At 36.7% G+C, this 5,453-nt stretch overlaps 1 pseudogene across 1 annotated transcript; it reads right to left on the reverse strand.

Annotated features, from left to right (window-relative positions):
- Positions 1-1,363: 1,363 nt before the first annotated feature.
- LOC147474322 (WPP domain-interacting tail-anchored protein 1 pseudogene) lies at positions 1,364-2,614 on the reverse strand (annotated as a pseudogene). Its single transcript, XR_015208354.1, has 2 exons — positions 1,696-2,614; positions 1,364-1,465 (listed from the first exon to the last, which is right to left on the reverse strand). The product of XR_015208354.1 is annotated as a WPP domain-interacting tail-anchored protein 1 pseudogene (transcript).
- Positions 2,615-5,453: the final 2,839 nt, after the last annotated feature.

The following is a 5,453-nucleotide window of genomic DNA, read 5'->3' on the forward strand; positions in this document are numbered from 1 at the left end:
AGGAATGAGACGCACAGTCGTGCGTGCGGTTTGGGCCCAAGCCCAATTTGAATTACAAAATTTTTCGATTTTTCACGCAATTTCAAATTCAATTTGCCGCTTTGTTACTGGCCCGATTTTGGTGAATGAGTTATGGAAATGATCAGTAGAGAATTTCCAATCCAATGATCCATAAAACACTCAATTCTAACCATGGGTGACGTATAAAAGGGTGGAAAAATGCCTCAAAGTGCGTGTGTGACGTAAGTTATGCGAACGAAGGAAATCTAAGTTTAAGATAACGTCAACCCTATTGAACTACAAGTAATGGGCCTAAGCAACACAAATGGAAAGTTCGAGCAATCCAGATGGAAAAACCGATTGCCCACCCCCAAACAAATTTTTAAACACAAAATTTGTTCTAACGTGGGTCGTTAAAAGTCAGATTCCCAAGACTTGTTGGATTGCTATTTCTATGATTAAGAATTTTTTTATTATTTTTTTTTATTAGTTTATTAGAAGAAAAACGAAAACAATAAATACATAATTCACCCCATAGAGGAACATGACTCAAAAACCGAGAAAACATGCAAAAGTGGAAAACGTGAATTATGTTAACCGTGGACTTAGGATCCGGTACTTACAGCTACACAGTCCATAGGGAGGGCTTGGTTACTTGAATGGTGCACTTACCACTATATGGAAGTGAAAGGAAGTGCACCAAAGACAAAGGTCAATCCTCATAGACAGGGTCATGTAAAAGGACTTCCTCTACATCAGGGGACAGAAGTTCGTGAAAATGTTTTAACCATTGACCATTAACTTGAAAGGTATTGTTGTCATTTGGATTTACCAAGGTGATTGCCCCGTAAGGGGTGACGTCGAGAATAACGAAAAAGGGCGCCAGACTAAGCGGGTTTTAGTTTTTCTGGGAAAATATGTAGGCGGGAGTTGTAAAGCAAGACCTTTTGACCGACCACAAACTCTTTGTGCAAGATTTGCTTATCATGAACACGTTTCATGTTAGCTTTATAATCCTTCGCGAGATCGTAAGAATCGCTACGGATTTCTTCAAGCTCATTCAATTGCAACTTGCGTTTGACACCTGCCTCATTGATAAGAGCCCAAAACTGTAGTTTTAACCCCTTAACAATCGTACTTTTAGACCAATTATGTGAAGAGTCTTTTTGAGTTATCCCCCCAAAGATATGTCGAGTTTTGTGTTTAACCCCCAAAATTTCAATCATCACAATTAGACCCCCAATCTGTCTCAGAACTCTAAAAATACTGTTTATTTTTTCCATAATACCCAAACTACCCTTTCAAGAAAATTGCAGGAGCAAATTATTTTCCTCCCCAATTAAACATGGCCCACTCCAATAACTTAGATTAAAACCCCCAACTTAGGGTTTTGAGTTAATTGACCATTCAAGGGTTGATCTGGTTTCATGGACAAGGTCTTGTTTTCTTCTATTAATGAAGATATCTGCATGAAAAGTTCCATTTCAAACAGAAAAACAGTATGAGAATTGCAAATCCTAGATGTTCACCAAACACGTATCATTGAGACTCTTCCATAGTATATCACAAACTGCTTACTTCAGAAATTATATTCTAAATGTACAGTATTATGAAAATGTGACTTGAAAAAGGAATACACGGTCTAAAGACACATGACAGAGAAAGTACAAAAAGAATATGCAAACAATAACATGCCTGCTTATGGAGTCGTTCTCTCTCTGTTGCTAGTTGCATCACCAGATCTGAAATTGTTGTAGCCGTGATGCTGATCTCCTTTGCAGTTGCTGTTTTGTCATCATCAGCTTGATTCAAAGATATCTCCAAACATTTCATCCTGGTTCTTAGAAATTTCAGCTCGTCATTAAGTTCCAAATTAGCTTCTGACAACAAAACACACTTTGCTTCAGCATTCTCAGCCCTACTTTCAGCTTTTGAAACTCTGGATTTTAAATCCTTAATCAAATTTCCCATATCATCAATTGCTGAATACAGCAGACTTTGCTGCTCTTCACTCGCATCTGCAGATGCTTTTGCATGTTGCAACTCAATGTCGGTTTCCCTCAGCTTTTTCTCAAGCAAACTGACTTTCTCCAAGGTGTTACCATGAATCCTTAGTGACTGAAGCTCCTCATTGAGCTCAACATTAGTCTCTGTCAACACTGCACACTTGGCTGCTAAACTCTCTGCCTTACTCTCTGCTTTAGCTATATTTCGTTTCAGAATGTCAGTTACTTTTTTCAGTTCACTATGTTCAGAAGCTAAAATGTTCCGTTGCTCCTGACTTTCTTCCATAGAGGCTTTTGTGTTTTGTAGCATAGTTTCCGAATCTTTCAGTTTCTCCTCAAGTGAGTGCATCTTTTCTCTCAAATTAGATGCCTCAGAATCAGCGGTGGCTTTTAAAGTGTTAGTCTACATAATGAAGGAATTCTCATGTTCTGAACTGCTGGTTTCCACATTCGATAACGAAATTTCTTTCGTTCCAATCTGTTCCATGTTATTTTGAAGCTTTCTTAAATCTCCTTCTCGCTGAAGTGAACCATTCAAATTGAACTTAAGAATTTGGTGGTGCTGCATTATTTCCTTTGAAATTCCCATAAGTAACTTCGGCAGCAATTTCTGCTTCAAATAACCTTCCCAAAACTCCCTCTGCTTCTTCTTCCATCTGAGATAGTTCATGTTCTGCAAAGCATAACTTTTTCTTGAAATACTGATACTGCAATAGAGTAAGCAAAATAAAACCCTAAGTTGGGGGTTTTAATCTAAGTTATTTGAGTGGGCCATGTTTAATTGGGGAGGAAAATAATTTGCTCATGCAATTTTCTTGAAAGGGTAGTTTGGGTATTATGGAAAAAATGAACAGTGTTTTTAGAGTTCTGAGACAGATTGGGGGTCTAATTGTGATGATTGAAATTTTGGGGGTTAAACACAAAACTCGACATATCTTTGGGGGGATAACTCAAAAAGACTCTTATGTGAATAATAAGTAAGAGTTAATACTGATTACGTGTTTTTATGCATTTCAGGCTTCAGAGTCCATTATGTGCAGAAATGTGCCACTTTAGCAAGATAAAGGAGCAAAGGTCGGTTGCTAAGGAGTTCTGTGATTAAAAGCCAATTTTCAAGAAGACAAAGCCTCTGTAAAGCCCAGTCAAAAGATAAAAAGTCAAAGTCCACGCGGGCAGAACAAGTGCACAAAGTTAACAGAACTTCGGAATACCATATCTTTGGACTCAGACCTCGAAATTGGGCCTACCTTACGTCAAAACAACCAGCTCGGAAAGAGCTTTCCAATGGTCCAATCCTTGGCACAATTAGAGGAGCAGAAGTGGACAAAACGTCTGTCGAAGTCAACTGCAGCTGAAGAGGTCTTTTTGGACTGAAAGAATTGGGTTTTGGGCCTGATTCTCTGGCCCAAAACATGGCTCCAAGCCCATGCACGAGAGCTTGACTCTTTGTTAATGGTAGATAGTTAGGTTAGAAAATAAATTAGGTTAGGATAAGAAAAGTAGCCATTAAACCTTAGTTCTAGATCTAGTTTTAGATTAATTAATTAGTTTTTATTCTTGCCTTAAATTATTGTTATTGCTATTCATTAGATAAATAAAGTTAATTAGTTCTCCATAATCTAGTTTCATTTTCATTTATTTATTAGCTTAAATCCTTAGATTTACTTATTTGTCATTTTAGTTTAATTCAATTATTGCATGAGTAGTTTCGAATTGAGTTTAAACAAGTAAAGTTTAAATCTTTATATTATGTCTTGTTTAGATTCCATGAGAAATGATAGTCTTATGATTCTCGGCTAAACCTTCATTAGAGGGGGTTGAAAAACCTTGATGAAGCTTGATTTCGATTAGCGTAGAATAGTCGTAATTTCCCATTCAACTCTAGAAGTAATTAGTCTACCATGAGAATGGGGTTGAATACTTCACATGCTAGATGTTAGTTGGTAGAGATTACCATGAACACTAGGGATTAGCTAGGAAGAACCAATTGTTATTGCGTAGCGATTCAATTCGGAATTGACGATTAAGATTCGTCGTTAGTAAATTAAGTCGAGTTAAGGTGGATTCAAATCCCCTCTAATTCCTTATCATTGAATCATTTTAGTTCATACCTTGTTATTTGAATTATCGCGTCTTGTTAGTATAAATGGAATCCGTAGTATAATCGTAGAATAGAAATTTCACATAACACATTACTCTCACCATTGTTCCTTTTGCTTTGATTAGTTCAATTCAAATTACGTCTAGACAATTAAGAGTGGAACGAATCCTGACTCTCTTATATTACTTCATTATTGAGAGTAGAAATATTGATATAAACACGTATTTACGTACATTGATTATTTGTGTTTACGCATAGATAGTTAGAATACGTAAAATCACTGTTATCAAATGGCGCCGCTGCCATCTTAATCTCGTTAAAGACAAGAATTCAATTGTTTGAATCCAAGGGGCAATCCCCCATTCTCTACCCACCCACCCTTTTAATTTTTCATTCTTATTTCTTGAATTTTCGGAACTGTTTATTGTTTCAGGCATAGGGGCTGCGGATTCACAGAGAAAAACACTGCGGTGAAGGTATTTCTAAATTTTTGAAAATTCTGAAAATGTTCATACATAATATTTAATGTGTTGTTGATTTACTAGAACATTTTCAGATTTTTCAAAGTTGGTTTACCTTGTGAAAAAAATATGATCTTTACAGTGCTCTATTTCAGTTTTCACACCGTATGTTTTTGAAAAACAGACGAGTAAGGTTACTTAGGGAGTTCTAAAAATTCTATAATTTTTACAGGAGTATCTATACTAACTCAGGAGTTTGTAGTAAAAATTTGATGAGTTTTTGATTTGTTTTGAACTCCTAAATAGTAGAGTGTTTCCAGTGTGTTTCTGCAGTGTTGCAAACACTTAATATCTGGAACACCAGCCAATAAGGAGAGGTTGTAGAACTCCAATTGCTCTAAATTTTTTACAGGAACAAGTAGGATCTGTCAGGAGTCTCCAGTAAAAATTTGGAAATTTTTAGCTTTGTTTTGATGGGTTAACCATTTGGTTGTTTGTATTGTGTCCGAAAACTGTTTTGCAAACTTTGCAGGGTAGTAGAGGGACTTTCATAGCTCTGATTGATCTGAAATTTTACAGGATACTTGATAAACGTCTTTGAAAATTACTGTAAAAATTTCAAATTTTTTGGAGTACGATAAAAGGCCTAAAACTTGAAAACCCTGGACCGCGACCCGCACCCAAACCGAGCGCGACCGCGCCCAAAACACTGGATATTCGACAAAACAGAGGGCACCCGCGCCCTCGAAGGAAAATTCAGCGTGAACAGCCCAATTTCCATAGGTAAATGCAAATTTTTATTTCTTCAAGTCATTCAGTGTTTCTAACATCATACAAACACTGAGATCGCGTATACAAGACGATATTCGTAAGCGAAGCAAGGAG

Source organism: Coptis chinensis, chromosome 9 (assembly GCF_015680905.1).
Source record: "Coptis chinensis isolate HL-2020 chromosome 9, ASM1568090v1, whole genome shotgun sequence".
Lineage (NCBI taxonomy): Eukaryota > Viridiplantae > Streptophyta > Magnoliopsida > Ranunculales > Ranunculaceae > Coptis > Coptis chinensis.